We start from the raw sequence: 20,198 nt of genomic DNA, 5'->3' as shown, positions 1-20,198 counted from the left end.
CGAATGCAACCCTCGTCTGCGCATCTGCGCATGTGTGGCTCGCATTTTGCCACTTCTGTGCATGCACGTGACATCATTTTGACTGGCTGCGCATGCACGCGCGGCAAAACCAGGAAGTAACGCACTCAGTTACTTCCGGGTTGCCTTGGAGCGCAACCCGAAAATACTTAACTTGAAGCACATTTATCCTGAGGTATGGCTGTAGTCATCAAAACATAACCGATAAATATATAATTTAAGACCTTGTAAAACATCCATTTTAAATAAGTAAATTAATTAATAACAGTTGAGGAGGAACAAGGTTCTTAAGAGGAACAAGTTTCTTACGTTTTCAAATCTTTTTCTGTTTGGTTTGCTAGATGCCAACACAAATCAAACTCTTACATCTGATTAAGAGTGAATAGGGTGGGTGAATGAATTAGGAAAGCGGAGGGGAACCAGAGAAGGATGCAAACGTCTCTCTCTCTGCAATTTATTCTCCAGATGGACAATATCACACTTTCCTAGAATTCATCTCATTTGCTGTTTCCTTCCCAGAGGTGACCTATGTTTGCTAGGTCAGCACAGTGCTGCCTCCTTTAAATTTATCTCACTCTCTCCTTTTTGTTCTAAATGCTGTTTGCAGCATCCTGTTTAGCATCCTTTGCAAATTCAGGTGGCTTTCTAATGCTCCTCCTCTTTTGCCTCACAGATCAAATGAGGATGTCGAAGGAAAACTGAACCGGGTTTATTGTGACAAAGCTTCCTTGGGCTTCGGGGCATGGTGAAGTTGTCAAGAAGAGCCAGTATTCCAGAGAACTAATGTGATACTACAGAGGACTTCACAAAACCAACTCTCAGCAGGTATCAAATGGATGCTGCTGCCAGCCTGACTCCGTGTGCTGCATATAATTCCTGGGTCAGCACCAGACCTGCGGAAGTTCCAGTCCTAGTCAATGGCTCCCAGAACCATCCGTCTCCATCAGGGGTGCCACCTGAATAAAATAGGGGGGCAGGTAAGCTCTTCCCTGCGTAATCAGTCGCAGGGGTAGGCAACCACAGAGCCTAGGACTTGCCGATCAGAAGGTCGGCGGTTCGAATCCCCGTGACGGGGTGAGCTCCCATTGCTCGGTCCCTACTCCTGCCAACCTAGCAGTTCGAAAGCACATCAAAGTGCAAGTAGATAAATAGGTACCACTCCGGCGGGAAGGTAAACAGCGTTTCCGTGCTCTGCTCTGGTTTGCCAGAAGCGGCTTAGTCATGCTGGCCACATGACCCAGAAGCTGTACGCTGGCTCCCTCGGCCAATAAAGCGAGATGAGCACCGCAACCCCAGAGTCGGTCACAACTGGACCTAATGGTCAGGGGTCCCTTTACCTTTACCTAGGCAACCTAAGGCCCAGGGGCCAGATGTGGCCCAATCGCCTTCTCAATCCGGCCTGTGGATGGTCTGGGTATCAGTGTGTTTTTACATGAGTAGAATGTGTCCTTTTATTTAAAATGCATCTCTGGGTTATTTGTGGGGCATAGGAATTCGTTTATTCCAACCCCCTAAAAAATATAGTCCGGCCCACCATATGGTCTGAGGGACCGGCCCACAGCTGAAAAAGGTTGCTGACCCCTGTTATAGGGTGTGCACACCAATTGAATGGTAGTGCCTAGGAGTGGGCTCCTTTGCTCTCCATGGTGTACTAATGGTTTTCCACATTGGAAAGGGACACACATACTTTCAGAATTTCTCTCACTGCGTCTGAGAAAATATTTGTTGCGGCAAACCGGGTAAAGAAGGTGCCATTTCCAACAGTAGAAATGGTTACAACAGTGTGTAAGACCGTACTTGTGAATAACTGGGTCACACACATTCCTAATTCCCATGGTCATTAGAACATGGGGAAAGCTGCATGTCTGAACTGGACTTGTGTTGTCCCTGCCCCTTCAAAAGATGGTAAAGAGTGTCTTTAAAGCCTTAAATGGCTCAGGACCGCAATACCTCAAGGTCTGCCTCTTTCCATATGAACCTACCCGGACCCTGAGATCACCTTCTGAGGCCCTTCTTTGTGTGCCTCCCCCTTGAGAAGTCCAGAGGGTGGCAACACGAGAACAGGGCCTTCTCTGCAGTGGCTCCCCATCTGTGGAATGCTCTCCCCAGGGAAGTTTGCCTGGCGCCTTCACTATACACTTTTAGGCGCCAGGCAAAAACGTTTCTTTTCAACCAGGCCTTTGCCTGACTTGATTTATATCCTATACCCTTTTAAAAAAGGCTGGCTCTTTTGGTTGTTTTTTTTTTTATTGGGTTGTTGGTTTTGTTTTGATTTTATGTTTTTGGTATTTTATGTGAACCGCCCTGAGACCTTCGGGTATAGGGCGGTATAGAAAATCAATCAATCAATCAATCAATCAATCAATCAATTAATTAATTCTTCCTGCCAATAAAATACATCTGAATGTGAATTTGCTATGGAAGAGTGTAATGTTCTCTGTGTAATGTTTTCCTTCTCTCTCTCTCTCGGGAATAGATTGTACCCACTGACACCAACTGCGCCAGCTTTCATTCTTTTACACTGATTCTTCCTCATGCTATGGATAGCTCAGTTGGTTAGAGCTTGTTGCTGATAGTGCCAAGGCTGCAGGTTCGATCCCTGTATGGGTTGGCTGTATATTCCTACATTGCCAGGGTTGGACTAGACGATCCTCAGGGTCCCTTTCAATTGTACAATTCTACAGTTGTCTACAATTCTATTATTTGTGCGTGCGTGCGTGCGCATGTGTGTGCACGCGCACACACGCACACGCACACACACACTTCACCTTGGATGCTGCTGTCTACCACCTACATTGAAAGGAACTGAAAATTTTTTTGGAGCCATCCAAGCAAAATCCAAAACGTGTACTCTCTCCTTATGTTTACATAGGAGAACATCACCTGACAAATTCCAAGACAATCTTGTCTGACTGTACTCATGCACCAATGGATTCCTGAGGATCGATGTTTCCCGAGGCAGACAGATGCCAACCAATCCCTATTAACACAGGTCATTGCAGCTTGTCTCAGATATAGCAGTAATAGCTGTTGTTTAATAATGCAGATAAGCTGCATGTTTCTCTATTGTGAAACACGGTTCCTCTACTATATTATTGTAATACAAGTTGGGTCCTTCTTACAGATTGGAAATAAATGATGTTGTTGGGATCTGCCTGTCTTGAGATACGAGGGAAGAGAGCGCCGGGGGGTGGGGGTGGGATTTAAACCATTGGAGAGCTAAACCACCTGCTGTGGCTGTAGAGACCGACATGGAAAAGATATGTTTTATTGCAAGTGGGGCAGATGAAGGTGTCTGGTTTACAACCTGTTTTGTTATTCTAGACTTTGTTTTGTTGATTTCCCCTCTATCAGGCAACCCAACTGAAATATACTCGGAGTCGAGCGTGAATTTCATGCTCTTTATTCAGCTTGTAGTAGCAATGAATGAAACTTTCCTCAGAATGTCTAGCTATACAGTGGTACCTCGGGTTACATATGCTTCAGGTTACATATGCTTCAGGTTACAGACTCTGCTAACCCAGAAATAGTGCTTCAGGTTAAGAACTTTGCTTCAGGATGAGAACAGAAATAGTGCTCTGTCAGCGCGGCAGCAGTGGGAGGCCCCATTAGCTAAAGTGGTGCTTCAGGTTAAAAACATGTTCCAGATTAAGTACAGACCTCCGGAACAAATTAAGTACTTAACCCAAGGTACCACTGTATATACATTATTTACACAATGGGCCCTGCGTGGTTGGCTAATTCCGGGCTGCTCCTGTAGGCCAATCAGGTTGCGGATTCACTTCCTCCAGAAGCCTGATTGGCTGCTCCTGCAGGCCAATCAGGTGCTGATTCACTTCCACCTGGAGCTGGATTGGGTGGCTCCTGCAGACCAATCAGACTGCTCCATTCAGGATCCTATTGTTCTAGGATTCAGCTCAGTACATAACACCAACCATCATTATGGTACACCATGATTCTTAGTCAAAGATCCAAACACATATCAGGACACAACTGTTACAAGAGCTGCCATAGCACTAGGTGGGGTGGTGAGAAACCTGACTTGGGCGCAGAGACTGAGGCAGCCTTCCTGCTGGCTGTGAAAATAGACAGCTGGTGAGAACCTCCGGGGCCTTGCAGCTATCCTTGAAGCACTATTGTTATGAAGGGTGCACTTGGCACACAAGCTCATATTTCTGACATGGCACCCTGTGTTATGTACTGAGTTGAATAGGATCCAAACTGCAGCAGTCTGATTGGTCCTAGAACAATAGGATCCAAAAGGCAGCAGTCTGATTGGTCCTAGAACAATAGGATTCAGAATGCAGCAGTCTGATTGGTCCTAGAACAATGCAGCAGTATGATTGGTTGGCAGGAACCACCCAATCATGCTCCAGATAGAAGTGAATCCACAACCTGATTGGCTTACAGTAGAATTCCGGAATTAGCCAATCATGTGCAGCCCATTGTGTAAATAATGTATATAAAGCAGATACTTTGAGGGGACATTCATTCATTCCTCCTCACCACTATGAGCTGAATAAAGAGCATGAAATCACTTTGCGACTCTGAGTATATTTCACCCTGCTACCCATGTCTTGGGATTGTTTGCTGTTGAAACCTGGACACACTCAGATGTTCCAAATGCATGGACACATATGAGTTGCTTTCCTATAACAGTCTGAACATGCAGAAATACACTGTATTGTAAAAGGCTACGGTAAAGGGACCCCTGCCCGTTAGATCCAGTTGCGGATGACTCTGGGGTTGCACACTCATCTCGCTCTATAGGCTGAGGGAGCCGGCTTTTGTCCGCAGACAGCTTCTGGGTCATGTGGCCAGCATGACTAAGCCACTTCTGGCGAACCAGAGCAGCGCACGGAAACGCTGTTTACCTTCCCACCGGAGCGGTACCTATTTATCTACTTGCACTTTACATGCTTTCAAACTGCTAGGTGGGCAGGAGCCAGTGGCGTAGCGTGGGGGGTGCAGGGGGGCCCGGCCGCACCGGGCGCAACATCTGGGGGGGGCGCGCTCGCACTCGCAGCTCTCTGCCCCTACTAAAATCCACGGGTTAGGGGGCGCAAATTACTTGCCTTGCCCCGGGTGCTGACAACCCACGCTACGCCACTGGCAGGAGCTGGGACCGAACAACGGGAGCTCACCCCATCACGGGGATTCAAACTACCGACCTTCCGACTGGCAAGCCCTCGGCTCTGTGGTTTAGACCGCAGCGCCACCCGCGTCCGCGTACACTATTGTACACAGCTCTTTTTGTTGTACTTTTTCTTCAAAATTAACCAAAAATATTTTTTTTTAAGGACAGTTCATATTTCAGGCAATATCCAAAGCAAACTGGAACAAGGAGTTCCTTTAGCTGAGTGTTAACATCAGTGTGATTGGGAAGACATATAGTCTTGCTTTTTTTCTTCACCCAGTGTATGCCTTTTGTGTCTATTTCTTCAGCTGGATGAGATTCTTATTTTTCGTCGTCTTCAGACTGGTTTTGACAAAGCAGGAAACAGCTGTGGATGTGATTACCTGGCCTGATAAGCATCTTATTGTGAATGCTCTCCTAGATTAAGGAAGGGAGGAATTGAAAAGGAAGGACATTACACAATAGCCCCCAGTTGAAGGTAGGGCTTTTCCAGGAACTTTGCCCTTCCTGCCCTAGTTTAGCTTCTTGGAGCAGTACCTTGGGAATTCGTTCCCTGTGACCAGTTGCTGAAAGGGACACCTACGCTAGTAAAACTGTAATATGTAAATGACATTTGTATGTTGTTTGGTTCAGCTGAGATATGTGCAAGAGCCAAACAACAGATACATATGTGATTCATATGCATCTTCTAGATTATTAAATAGCCACAAACTGGGGTGGGGAAAAGACGTTAGCCAGGGGTTTCTGGCATTGTTTGAAAATATAGGCTATATATTAAACAGCGACCTATGAGAATGGGTCCCTCCCAGAGATCCCTGCCTGAAATGTTTATGAAACAGCACAGGAAACTCCAACTAGTTTATAAAAAAAGATCCGTCATTTCACAGGAAACAATTCATACTGATGTTTGTGTGTGATCATTACCTGTGAACTATCCAGTTCACAGTACAATGACTATCTAGTACAGTGGTACCTCGGGTTAATAACTTAATTCATTCTGGAGGTCTGTTCTTAACCTGAAACTGTTCTTAACCTGAGGTACCACTTTAGCTAATGGGGCCTCCCGCTGCCACCGCGCCACCGCTGTGTGATTTCTGTTCTCACCCTGAAGCAAATTTCTTAACCCGAGGTACTATTTCTGGGTTAGCGGAGTCTGTAACCTGAATCTTCTGTAACCTGAAGCGTCTGTAACCTGAGGTACCACTGTACTGTATGTCCTTTTTGAAGTAGTGGGGACATTTTGAATTTTGAGAGAATACTGGGGGTGCCAGTCACAAAATGGCTGCTGTGTGAGGTGTGGCACTCACAGAATTAGAAAATCAACCACCCGCAACAACTTCATGCTAACCACAGGAAGTCAGCTATGTCCTGCTGCTCCTGATTTTACATGCACCCACCGCAGTGATGCTGTCGTCACCTAATAACAACAGGGAACACTCATCGGTTCCAGTTCCCATTTCACAGAAATTGCTTAGAAGGGACCTGCACTTTCTGTTCCATATCTTTCTTTCTAGGAGAGCTAGGTACTTTTTATTGAAAGCTCAGAGTCTGGGTTTGGGGCACCCCTGTCATGGTGCTGGCAGGCAGTAGGCTGGTGACCCCTGGATAATACAACTTGTCAGGTGGTCAATCATAGGCTCCATTGTGCCTCAATGTTCCCAAACGGAAACAAAGGCCTTGGTAAGCATCTCTTGGAGTTTGGGGTGGTGTCTTTCAGTTAGCAATAACAGCAAATGAAAAATGAGAATCTGCTTGTTACATTAATGGATATTCTTCATTTCCCCTTTCTGTGACTAGAAATTTATGCTGCACAGCCTTCTTTTTTTACTCAGAATTGTATATAGATGTAGGAAGGCAATGACAGACACTTCCAAAGCGATTTTTCCCACATTTTTGTTTATCAGAATCTTCTTCAGTAATATTGGAAGGGAGAATTGTTCATTACCTTTGTTACTGAGATTGATTTCTCTTGACCCATCTCCATGTTGCCATCTGTCTGTATCATTTTTATTACTGAATGTAGTCTAGGTCTCCTCTCCCCCCCCCTTCTCCACACACAATATTGTACATGTTCTCTCCCCCAGAAACACCAAATCAAAGAGCCAGGCAGTTGCACATTATGGATTTCACATCTTTTGCAGTGGTGGCATGAAAGGTTTCCATGGCAACCCCAAGGCTCACTCTCTGACACCGGGCTTGAAAACGCAAACATTTCCAGTTCTTTCACAATAGCAGTATTTCCACAGTCACCCTCCTGAAGGGCGGCTGATGTGCCATACAGTATTTCTGTGCATTAAAAAAGGTGTGCGGGTGCCTTTAATATTGCCAGTCTGTACCAGTCACTGAAACAAGCAGGTCTCAAAAATATAAAATAGTCACGTTTTGTTAGACAGAACTCCATCTTGTCTAGGGCTGTTTATTTGGACTGGCAGCAACTCTATAAGATCTCAGGCAAATAATCTTTTCAAATGGTATTATTTATACCCCGCCCATCTGGCTGGGCTTACGCAGCCACTCTGGGTGGCTTCCAAAATAATATTAAAATACTGTAATACATCAAACATTAAAAGCTTCCCTAAACAGGGCTGCCTTCACATGTCTTCTAAAAGTCTGGTAGTTGTTGTTCTCTTTGTCATCTGGTGGGAGGGTGTTCCACAGGGCGGGCGCCACTACCGAGAAGGCCCTCTGCCTGGTTCCCTGTAACTTGGCTTCTCGCAGTGAGGGAACCACCAGAAGGCCCTCAGTGCTGGACCTCAGTGTCCGGGCTGAACGATGGGGGTGGAGACGCTCCTTCAGATATACTGGACCGAGGCCGTTTAGGGCTTTAAAGGTCAGCACCAACACTTTGAATTGTGCTCGGAAACGTACTGGGAGCCAATGTAGGTCTTTCAAGACTGGTGTTATATGGTCTCGGCGGCCGCTCCCAGTCACCAGTCTGGCTGCCGCCTTCTGGATTAGTTGTAGTTTCCGGGTCACCTTCAAAGGTAGCCCCACATAGAGTGCATTGCAGTAGTCCAAGCGGGAGATAACCAGATGCACCACTCTGGTGAGACAGTCTGCGGGCAGATAGGGTCTCAGCCTGCGTACCAGATGGAGCTGGTAAACAGCTGCCCTGGACACGGATTTGACCTGTGCCTCCATGGACAGTTGTGAGTCCAAAATGACTCCCAGGCTGCGCACCTGGTCCTTCAGGGCACAGTTACCCCATTCAGGACCAGGGAATCCTCCACACCTGCCCGCCTCCTGTCCCCCCAAAACAGTACTACTGTCTTGTCGGGATTCAATCTCAATCTTTGATGCCAAGGATGTGCTCTGTCACTGAGCTGTGGCCAATGGTCGCTGGTCGCTATCTATCCCTACCAAAGTGCTGCTGTATTTCACAGAATCATAGCATTGTACAGTTGGAGGATCATCTAGTCCAACCAGTATTTTTCATTAATTATTTCCTGTTTCTTTAAGTGCGAGCATGGCAAACATTTGCTGGAATCTCTCATCCATATTTTTCTTTCTTTCTTTCCAGGAGAGCTGAGAATGTGAGCTTGGAGCTAGAGGAAATCTCAGCTATGCGACCATAGCAAACCCCCCTATCTTAGCCACCAATCATAGCCACTGGCCCATCTTGTAGATCATTATAGTTAATTTATGTGAAGTTCAGTAAACACTTGTGCAAAAAAGTGTGTACTTCAGTTGTAGTACAAACATGTATGTTGTAACAACTAACAGGTCTGAATCTACTCAGAAGTAGGGGGGAAATGCATTCACAGAGTACACTTTCTCTGAAAATATTATTATTGATATACTTGCATTTCCCCAATGCATTACCCCTAAAATAAGCATTTTTGTAGGCACTTGCCCTATAAAATACTCTTATCACTTATCTGAGAATGCTATTTGAATATCAGAACCACCATTGCATAGGGTGGGAATGTGAGTAATCAGATTTGAGGATGCACACCCCTCCAGCGACCAATCATGGGCCTAAGGACAATTGTGTTGCAACACAACACAACACAACATTTGAAGGGTCTTTTTTTTTTGGAATTTTTTTTAATTAAATATTTTCTTGGGTTTTTTCAAGGGTCTTTTCATATAACAAGTAAAGCCTAATTTAGCCCAAGATCCAGTAGTTGTTTTCTGAGACCTGAACTACTTTTTAATTCTTATGGGCAATCATGCATTCTTTTTCTCCATAGCATCTCAAGGAGCAGTTGAGTGGGACCATCATTCCTATATCTATATATTTTATGTCTGTTCCCAGTCCTGCGGCTGCATGCAGAGGCAAACCAGCAAGTCCTGCAAGTTTTCCAAGTCAATCATCACATTGCAAATAGATTAAACAGAGGAGGCTGGTCCACTAGGTCTACTGGTAAATATAATTGCAAGTAAAAAAAGGTAAAACCCCTTCCTCTCCATAAAACTAACTAACCAAAGCCACACTCTTTCCTGGTCTCCACGTACTCTTATCCTTCCATCTGAATTTAGAGAAACTCCTGAAAATAGTTCTGTCAATCTTCCATTCTCTGACCAATCAGCTCTCTGCACAATCCAGCCAATCCCCATTCAGAACAATATTGCTGTGGCCAGGAGGTCCCTCCCATCCATCTGGGATGGGTTGGGGGAGGGATGTGAAAAATCTACATTTTGAACTGCAGACTCCTGAGAAATAGCACTTTGCAGGTTATCCTCCCTCCTCCTTTCCCCTAATCTTAAATGCAGATTTGCATGCTGAACACTTTTGTTTTTCTTGCCTTATGTTTAATAAATACAGCTTGTGAAAATAATAGAAAAGAAATGCTGACTGATGAGGATAGTAGTTTTCTTGGCTATCTTGTATTAGGTAGATGCAGTGTTTCTCAAACTTGGGTCTCCAACTGCTGTTGGACTACAACTCCCATCATCTGCAGCTTGCAGAATCAGTGGTCAGGGATGATGGGAATTGTAGTTCAAAACCCGCTAGAGAACCAAGTTTGAGAAATACCGGTTAGTGTCTGACTAGGGCAGGGGTCGGCAGCGTGTGGTCCATGGGCCAGATGTGGCCCACAAAGACCGTTTTACCGGCCCATGAACCGAGCCGCCCGCTTGGCGAATCCCCCATGCGCTGCACTAAACCAGCCCAGCGCGGTGCAGGGACTCGCTGAGCGGTGCCAGAAATTGTGTCTGTGCACTCGCAGATACCGGAAATCGCATGTGCGCATGTCCAGACACCGAAAATTGCTTCTCTGCAGGTGCAATTTTCGGTGTCTGGGCATGCGCAGAAGCAATTTCTGGCGCTGCGGACATGCGCAGACGCTATTTTCAGCGCCACACGGCGCCAGTCCAGCCCACGGAAGATCTCCGTGGGAGTGATCCGGCCCCTGGCAGGTAAACCTTGCCGACCCCTGGACTAGGGCCTGGGCAAAAGGGGTTCAAATGCCCACTTCAGCCGTGAACCTCACTTGGGTGACCTTGGGCCAGTCACAGTCTCTCAGCCTAGCCTACCTCCCAGGATAGTTCTGAGACTAAAATGGGAAGGAAGAGAAACCTGGGCAGGAAAGGTGGCATGTAAATGCACTAAAATTCTTAAGGATGAATTTTATGCACTATCCATTCTTAAGGAAATCAGCCCCGAGTGCTCACTGGACGGACAGATCCTGAAGCTGAGGCTCCAATACTTTGGCCACCTCATGAGAAGAGAAGACTCCCTGGAAAAGACCCTGATGTTGGGAAAGATGGAGGGCACAAGGAGAAGGGGATGACAGAGGACAAGGTGGTTGGACAGTGTTCTCGAAGCTACAAACATGAGTTTGACCAAATTGCGGGAGGCAGTGGAAGACAGGAGTGCCTGGCATGCTCTGGTCCATGGGGTCACGAAGAGTCGGACACGACTAAATGACTAAACAACAACAACAAATGCCCTAAAAAGAAATAAGATTTCTCAGTTAGTAAGCTGTAACTTTGGAGCAATGAAAGCTCCAGTTAAATTGTGGGGTGTTTTAAAGGCTGGAACTGAAACAGAAATGTCATGTAAAACATAGTCTCAGGAGGGGGCTGTTCGCTTATAGCCTCGACCTGGGGCCATTTACTGTGTAAGGAAGTGTACCGATTGCTGCTGGAACGACTGAGTGCAGCGCTCAATTGTTGTTAATACTGTGGTGATGGTCGGATTTACTCTTTAAGTGGAGGTTGATGACCAAATCACCTTATTTAGAATAAAGTGGAACACACATTAGGCATAGGGAAAAAACACAGCCACCAGCAATCTATTCCTTCAGCTGCTTCAGGCTGCTCAGCTTTTTGTAAAACATGGACTGGAGCTGCTCTCGACTCTGGTAAATTGGAGCACCTAAAATACAGACTGCATTCCCTTAACACTACAGTGATGACTGCTTGTCCCCGCCCCCCCAAAAAACCTGTCTGCTTTTTAGCCTAGTAAATGAAAGGCAGTGATTCTATGCATCATGTGAATGACAATGACAGGGAGGGGTGGGTTATATTTCAGCTGTTGAGAAATTATCTTATTAAATACAGGGATTCCTCACTGGTCAAGCAGCTGCACTCTGCACATGCTCATGCTGTGTAGTTCTGAGGTCCATAATGCTTAGCTACACCTCCCCCAACTTAAATGAACCCCCTTAGGCTGCAGCATGTTTTGATTGGCCTCACATTTTCCTTCTCCATAAGCCAAAATAGTGCACTTTCAGCCAACTAACCATGGTTTGCAGCAGAAATACAACACTTAAATATAATACTGAACAGTAGTTCAGTCGTACTTTGAAAAAAGAGTAAATATGCACAGGTTTTCATGGATTACCAAGAATAAGGCTTCTGAGGCATTGGAGTTTGAGAAACTTTAACAGAAGGAAGATATTCTTTAGGAGACATTCTATATGACCCGATCTCCCCTCCCAGGTGGCATAGGTACCCAGGGATCTGGGGTGCCATAATAAGTGGCTATTTTTGTTTCAGAGAAGGTGGAGGGAAGGGAAAATTGCAGTAGGTCTTAGGAAAAGCCTTGGTTTAAAGAGCCTAGGTTTAAAGAGGGGGAAAGATGCAAATCATTACCTATTCTTCTCAAACGGGTGCCACAGAGAGACCCGTGGAAGCGCTCATTGTATCTTATTGTATCTTGACTAGATCTGCTTTAGAGTCCAAGCAGAGCAGAGGGTCATTGATTTGGTATTTTGCAAGTTTGCCAGAGCAAAAATAGGGAGAGCGGGGATGAGAGATCAATCATTACGGCCAGCCACCTAGCAATTGGCCTGTATGATTATTTGAATGCTTCTTCTTCTTTAGTGATCACTCGTAGCCGAGTAAGATTGTTTTCCATGAGCATGGGCTTAGCGGTGTGTCCATAGGTGACTGTGGAGGCCAATTCTGGATCCGCACGTCCTTCTACAGTGGGGACATAGATTTCCGGGCGAGAGTTGATCACAGTGAGGGTTTGCCAAATGTACCTTCCTCTTAGCACGTTTCTCCCTTGCGTCCTGAGTTTGAGCGCCTTCAAAGTCCATGACACCTTTGGCAAAGGCTGTTCTCCAATTGGAGAGCTTGCAGGCCAGTGTTTCCCAATTCTCAGTGTTTATACTACATTTTTAAGGATTTCCCTTGAGAGCGTCTTTAAACCTCTTCAGTTGATCACCAGCATTACGCTTTCCATTTTCATGTTCAGAATAGAGCAGTTGTATACCTCAACGAAGTTGATGTTGAAGGATCATTGCTTCAACACTGGTGATCTTGGCTTCTTCAAGTACACTGGCATCAGTTTGCCTGTCTTCCCATGTGATATGTAAAAATTTTCGGAGACACCATTGGTGGAATTTTTCAAGGAGTGGTCCATGTTTCACAAGCGTACAGTAAGGTTGGTAGTACAATAACTTTGTAAACAAGCATTTTAAATGCATGGTTAGTCGACATCCACCACTGGGCATCAACCTCCATGTTATATACACACTCTTGACCTCAAGCATCCTGCCTGCAGTTTGGTGGTTACTAAGATTTTGCTTTTCCCCAGTCTCTACTTTTCCCCTTCTTCTCTGGCCTTCTCCCTCTACCACAGCCAATCTGCCTTAGCTGTAGCATGTGAAGTGCTTTGGATTGTCTAATCCCACTGGGATGTGGGCTCGTGATTCTCCCATCTGCTTGTTCTGAGGCAGACATTAGCAGCGGCACTTTCACTGCACGAGCTTTAATGCCAGCAAATCTAATGAGATCAGCGCAAACGAGGGACACAGCAAGAGAGGACAGATAGTCTTCTTTCTGGCTGGCTATTTGTTCATTGAAGGTTGGCCATCTATTTCATTATTTCAGCCTTGAGAAGCCAGATGAAGAACCTTCTAGATGGATACACTACTATTAAGAGTAAAACAACATAAAATGGCAAACCCGTAACACCATGCCTTATCTTGTTAGGGCCTATGTGCATGAAAGAAGATCCACATAAATATTCATAGAATCATAGTTCATGAGAGTCCCATGGACTGCAAGAAGATCAAACGTATCCATTCTTAAGGAAATCAGCCCTCAGTGCTCACTGGAAGGACAGATCGTGAAGCTGAGGCTCCAATACTTTGGCCACCTCATGAGAAGAGAAGACTCCCTGGAAAAGACCCTGATGTTGGGAAAGATGGAGGGCACAAGGAGAAGGGGACGACAGAGGATGAGATGGTTGGACAGTGTTCTCGAAGCTACAAACATGAGTCTGACCAAACTGCGGGAGGCAGTAGAAGACAGGAGTGCCTGGCGTGCTCTGGTCCATGGGGTCACGAAGAGTTGGACACGACTAAACGACTAAACAACAACAACAGTTCATAGAATCATCTAGTTCAGTGATGGCCAAACTTGGCCTTCCAGCTGTTTTGGGACTACAGTTCCCATCATCCCTGACCACTGTTCCTGTTAGCTAGGGATGATGGGAGTTGTAGTCCCAAAACAGCTGGAGGGCCAAGTTTGGCCATCACTGATCTAGTTCAACCCTCTGCAATGCAAGAATCCTGTGTGGCTTGAACCCTGTGTGGCTTGAACCCATGGCTCTGAGATTACGAGCCTCACACTCTACCAACTGAGCTAAAGATCACTTTGTAGTATAATTCTCCACTCTGGATCTGACATTTAATCAGCACAGGAGGATGGTGGTCTCCATGTGGAGAACTTTCTTTGAACTCCCTTTTCAAACCCTTTCCTAATGGGAATTCTTCTCCCCCTGCAGGCTGATACAACCCCATGGTCCACCTGTTCAAGTGGATGGATTCTTGAAAGCCTTTAGGAAGTTTCCACCTAGCATGGCTGGTGCTCCTGTTGCCGCCTTGGCCAGTCTTTCAAGTCCTGAGATAGCTTAGACCACAATTGCTCCCTTAAGTTTTCTTAAGTTTTTCTTAAGAGAAATATTTTTATATGCCATGGCGGCAGACCGAACACTAGTAGCAAAAAATTGGAAAGGGGAAAATGTTCCGACTTTAATGGAGTGGCAGAATAAACTACAAGAATATGTGGAAATGGCGCAATTGACCAACAGTTTAAGGGGTAATTCAACACAAGAATTTGAAGGGGAAAAATGGGACAAATATAAGAAATATGTGCAAAAATATGCCAGTAGTTTTATCATCTATGGCAGCACTTGATCAACCTTGGATAAAGAAACATGAGAAATAAGATCAACGGTACAAATTGTTGTAAGAATGTATTAGAGAATATATAAGGAATAGAGTAATAATGGTAGGTACATTCACTATCAAAATAAAATTATACAATGGGAACTGACAGGAAGTCCTTAGGATATTTTTGGTTAATAATTTTTGATAATAATTTTTGTTAATAATCGCATAAAAGGTAACATAAATACAGCAGAAGTATAGGTAAGAAAAGATAAAGTATATGTTTTTCTTTTCTTTTTGTGTGCATATGATTGAAACTTCAATTTACCGTATTTTTCGCTCTATAACACGCACCCAACCATAACACGCACATCGTTTTCAGAGGAGGAAAACAAGGGGAAAAAATTCTGAATGAAACAGTGGATGTATCATTTTTGTGCTTCATGCTGTGGCCACAGACATGTGATCTGATGGTGAATTTGGGGTGACCCAATGCAAAAATCCTGAGAATCCCTGTGGATCTGTGCTTTGTAACCATGTTTTTGCACCATTGTGGCCCCAGGCAACAGTGGGTGTGTGATTTTTTTGGTGCAGGCTGTAGCCATGGACATGCTATGTGATCTGATGGTGAATTTGGGGTGACCCAATGCAAATATCCTGAGGATCCATGTGGTTCCATGCTTTGTAACCACGCTTTTGCACCATTGCAGCCCCAGGCAACAGTGGGTGCGTGATTTTTTTGGTGCAGGCTGTAGCCATGGACATGCTATGTGATCTGATGGTGAATTTGGGGTGACCCAATGCAAAGATCCTGAGGATCCATATGGATCCGTGCTTTGTAACCACGTTTTAAGTGGGGAGGGAAGGAAAAACACAGAAGGGACAAAGAGCACGAGAGGGGTGTGCGGAGAAGCAGCTGGCTAAGAATGCAGGACAGGGGTTTAACGAGAAAAGGAAGGCAAAAGTTTTCCCCCACCCACCCAAGCCAGCTCCCCCTCTCTTTCTCTCTCTCTCTCTCCCACCTGCATGTTTTCCGGCTGCCTGCGAGTCCCTAGAAAGCATTAGAGCACAGAGAGGAATTAGCAGGAAGGACGTGATCCTTTCCTTTCCCCTCTTCTTGCCTGGAGGGCAGGGGATTTCCCTGCTCTTTGTTCCGTTTGAGCAAACACAACAACGAAACAGAACAGGGTGGGCAGTAAGACCCTGAGGTAGAATGCAGGAAAGCAGCAGCTTCCTCTTTTCAGGCTTCCCTCCTCCTTGACGCGCAATTTGATTTTTGCCTGATTTTTGCCCCTGCACTCGCGCCAGTCGGCTCCAGGGACCACAAATTCGCTCAATAACACGCACAGACATTTCCCTTTACTTTTTAGGAGAAAAAATCTGCGTGTTATAGAGAGAAAAATACGGTACTTTATGAGATGTATCATATATTTATGTAATGTATTGTAAGACTATTAATAAAGGGGGGAGGGGAAATAGACCACAATTGCTCCCAAGGACCCTCTCCTGCTGGCAAGAGGTCAGAGAGTTTGATGCTTGACTGGGTGAGTGGGAGCAATGAAGCAGCAGGGACGATGCTAAGAACACAGATGGAGGACGTCTTGAAGAACTCTTGGCTGAACTTGAGTTTACAGTGCGTTTTCGGGCCGGGGTAGCTAACTTTTCTAAGGCAGAGGTCCAGTATTGACCCGTGGCCAAACCTCTGGAGGGGCATTTCGAAGTGGGTGTGACTAAACTGTAACAGTGGGTGTGGCCTTTAAAAAAAAATCATTGAGCAGCTTTCGAGGTTTCTTGGGAGGGGTCAGTTTTTGGTATTACAGTGGTAAAGGTAAAGGTAAAGGACCCCTGACAGTTAAGTCCAGTCGCAAACGACTCTGGGGTTGTGGCGCTCATCTCGCTTTACAGGCTGAGGGAGCCGACGTTGGTCCGCAGACTGTTTTTTTGGGTCATGTGGCCAGCATGAGTAAGCCGCTTCTGGCGAAACCAGAGCAGCGCACGGAAACGCCGTTTACCTTCCCGCCAGAGTGGTACCTATTTATCTACTTGCACTTTGACATGCTTTCGAACTGCTAGGTTGGCAGGAGCAGGGATCGAGCAACGGGAGCTCACCCTGTCACGGAGATTCGAACCGCCAACCTTCTGATCAGCAAGCCCTAGGTTCAGTGGTTTAGACCACAGCGCCACCTGTGTCCCATTACAGTGGTAGTGGACAGGAAAAAGAATTACAGTGGTACCTCAGGTTACATACGGTTCAGGTTACATACGCTTCAGGTTACAGACTCCGCTAACCCAGAAATAGTACCTCGGGTTAAGAACTTTGCTTCAGGATGAGAACAGAAATCGGGCTCCGGCGGCGTGGCGGCAGCGAGAGGCCCCATTAGCTAAAGTGGTGCTTCAGGTTAAGAACAGTTTCAGGTTAAGTACGGACCTCCGGAACAAATTAAGTACTTAATCTGAGGTACCACTGTATTGCTTTTAAAAAACATAAAAGACGCAGTTTTTATGGACTCCAGTGGACCCCCCCAACCCTCCCCAACTTGACAACATAGTATTAAAGAAAGATACCTAAAGGAGCAATCATAAAGTAAATAAATAAATTCGAAAAATCAGTTTGGTGGTGGTGATGATGATGATAAATGAAATGGGGTGGCCTTGGAGGGCCTCCAAGATTGACCACTTGGTGGGACATGGGGCAAGGAGGGTTGATCGATTATGCTGGCAGTCTATCAGAAGACGCCATTGCTCCTCCTCTGGAAAAGGCCTCCAGAACTCCCCTCATCTGCGTCCTCTCTCCACAAAACCACTGGGCAACGTGCTTGAGCAGGGGATTACCATGCAACTCAATGTTGATGATTTAGATTCATTCCAGTTGGGTTTCCAGCCTGGTTTTGGCACTGAAGCAACATTGGTCACCCTGGTTGACCAATTGGTCCCTGGGGCCAATGGCTGGGGCTGTCATCTTCACTTCCTGGTCCAGCGTATAAAGCTCCACCAATTGCTTCAAGACACTGCTAAGACAGCTGTTTGTTGTTTTCTGCTTTAGCTGCGGGGCAAAGTGTAGTTCTGAAACAGTACCCTTCCCTTCCCTTCTGTTTTGGAACCCCAGGCCTGTTGCTTCCATTTTGCTTGGACCACCTTAACCAGGGGTCAGCAAACTTTTTCAGCAGGGGGCTGCTCCACTGTCCCTCAGACCTTGTGGGGGGCTGGACTATATTTTGAAAAAGAAAAGGAAAAAAGAACGAATTCCTATGCCCCACAAATAACCCAGAGATGCATTTTAAATAAAAGCACACATTCCACTCATGTAAAGGTAAAGGTAAAGGGACCCCTGACCATTAGGTCCAGTGGTGGCCGACTCTGGGGTTGCGGCGCTCATCTCGCTTTATTGGCCGAGGGAGCCGGTGTACAGCTTCCGGGTCATGTGGCCAGTATGACTGAGCCGCTTCTGGCGAACCAGAGCAGCGCACGGAAACACTGTTTACCTTCCCGCCGGAGCCGTACCTATTTATCTACTTGCACTTTGATGTGCTTTTGAACTGCTAGGTTGGCAGGAGCAGGGAGCGAGCAACGGGAGCTCATCCTGTCGCAGGGATTCGAACCGCTGACCTTCCGATTGGCAACTCCTAGGCTCTGTGGTTTAACCCACAGCGCCACCCGTGTCCATATAAAAACACACTTATTCCCGGACCGTCCGCAGGCCGGATTTAGGAGGCGACTGGGCCGGATCTGGCCCCTGGGCCTTAGTTTGCTTACCCATGACCTTGATGGTGATTGTCATAGTTGTAAATGAATGAATGAATGTTTTGGCTTCCGTCAGCAACCTGACAGCATTTTCTTTGTAACTTGGGACGCAGTCCCCTAGCACTAGTTTAAACACTCCTAGCTACATCTGCTGCATAAGGCAGCCACCATGCAGGGGCATTTTTCATGGGAGCACAGTCTCATAAAGCTGGAAGCAAAAAGCCATTGATTCCAGCCTCTTCCTGTGCAACCCAATCAAAGCCAAATCAATCATCTATGAGGCCGGCACATTTTGTGCAGGCAGTCCAGGTCACAGGAATAGTAACAAGAGCAGCAGAAATGTTCAGGAAGGTTTTTGGGCAGGGCTGCTGGGGTGGGATACACTGCTTGTATTCAAGGATCATTCCCCAAGAGATGGCATCCCCTCTCCTCATATTGCAGGGCTAAGACTGGGCAGTGGGGTGGGAAACGTTGTCATTGATCCCTGGGTGTTGAGGGAACAATCCCTGAAGAGCTGGCATGAGAGAGAGCTTCGCGTCTGGTGTCTGTGTTTGTGTGCATGGGCACATGTGTATGCTGGTCATGCAACCTTCAAGCTGACTGTCAATGTCAATGGAAATGGTTCACCAGTCCTGATCTAGGGATTCCTTTTCTCACTTGGGACCCCACCTAGGGAAACCTGGGACCCGACTTTGGATGACTTGATACCCATTCCCCATCACACCTCCTGATGCAACCGCCTGAAATGTGATCAAATGACTCCATTTACTAAAATGAACTAAAAAGCAATTAAAAGTGCACTAAGGGGCGATAAGTGTTTCACTTTAGTTAAGGTGAGAGGGGGGAAAGTTCACTTTCAAGATTTTATAGTTCATAGAAATGACACTTGCTGAGCTAACACCTTGAAATTTTGCATACATGATCTGCACGCTGAGGTCTACAACCATTTCAGATTTCAAACCAATCTGATGAAAATTGCCACTGGTATAGCAAATTAAAAAGTGCTGAAAACTGATACTGCTCCATTTGTTTGTTTGAGAAATGATCCAACACATTGCTTTCCAATCTTAGTGTGAATGACTTACGTACTTTATTCAGGTTTTCCATGGAAGACGATCATGCATTGGTTGGGAGAAGTTCTGAGCAGCAGTGCAGAAGTTATTAAGCTTTCCCTGCCCCACTGAAGCCTATGGAAACCAAAGTACTGGCAGATCGCACAGGTCATGGTCAGATCCAAAAATGAAGCCACACGTCCCGTCAGAAGTGCAGTGCTTGCAGAGAGAGCCACCTAGTGGCTGCTATGTGCAATGCCTACTTTTTGTTGTTAAGGAACACTGTACATCAGTTTGGTCGAAGGGCTCACCAATATTTCTGCAGGACATTTAATATTTCCAACATTTACTGTGGGAACATTTGGAAACCTGAGCTGTCATATAATATCCTAACCTCGTGCACTGCAAATTCCAACCCTACCCCTTAATCAGTGGTTGCAGTGTGGTAAGGTGTAGAATGAGGCTGTGCAGAAGCTTTTGGGAGTGTTCAGGATTCTTCTCCCGCATTTATCCTCCCAACAAGCCTGAAAGGTAGGCCACATGGAGGGATAATGACTGCAGCAATATATCCCTTTGATATGCATGTCACAGCATCAGCCTCATGCCAGCATTCTGCATGAGGTGCAGTTTCTGGATCAATCAATAGGGAAGCCTCACATCGAGTGCAGCATTCAGGTCTTG

The 20,198-nt window shown here is 46.0% G+C and overlaps 1 long non-coding RNA gene and 1 pseudogene across 2 annotated transcripts in view; one reads left to right on the top strand and one right to left on the bottom strand.

Moving 5' to 3' along the window:
- The window catches only part of LOC310767629, a 52,494-nt gene extending 42,617 nt beyond the window's left edge, over positions 1–9,877 (top strand). The window contains exons 2-4 of the long non-coding RNA XR_014550985.1: positions 692–843; positions 2,891–3,010; positions 8,676–9,877. This is a non-coding gene — a long non-coding RNA (uncharacterized lncRNA). The remainder of the gene's footprint in view (positions 1–691; positions 844–2,890; positions 3,011–8,675) is intronic.
- Positions 1–20,198, bottom strand: part of LOC310767601 (polyamine-modulated factor 1-like) — a 161,024-nt pseudogene that overhangs the window by 20,186 nt on the left and 120,640 nt on the right. The window lies entirely within an intron of this gene.

Source organism: Podarcis filfolensis, assembly GCF_964270895.1.
Source record: "Podarcis filfolensis genome assembly, chromosome: 7".
Classification (NCBI taxonomy): Eukaryota; Metazoa; Chordata; class Lepidosauria; order Squamata; family Lacertidae; genus Podarcis; species Podarcis filfolensis.
This window is presented reverse-complemented; position numbering and strand designations above follow the sequence as displayed.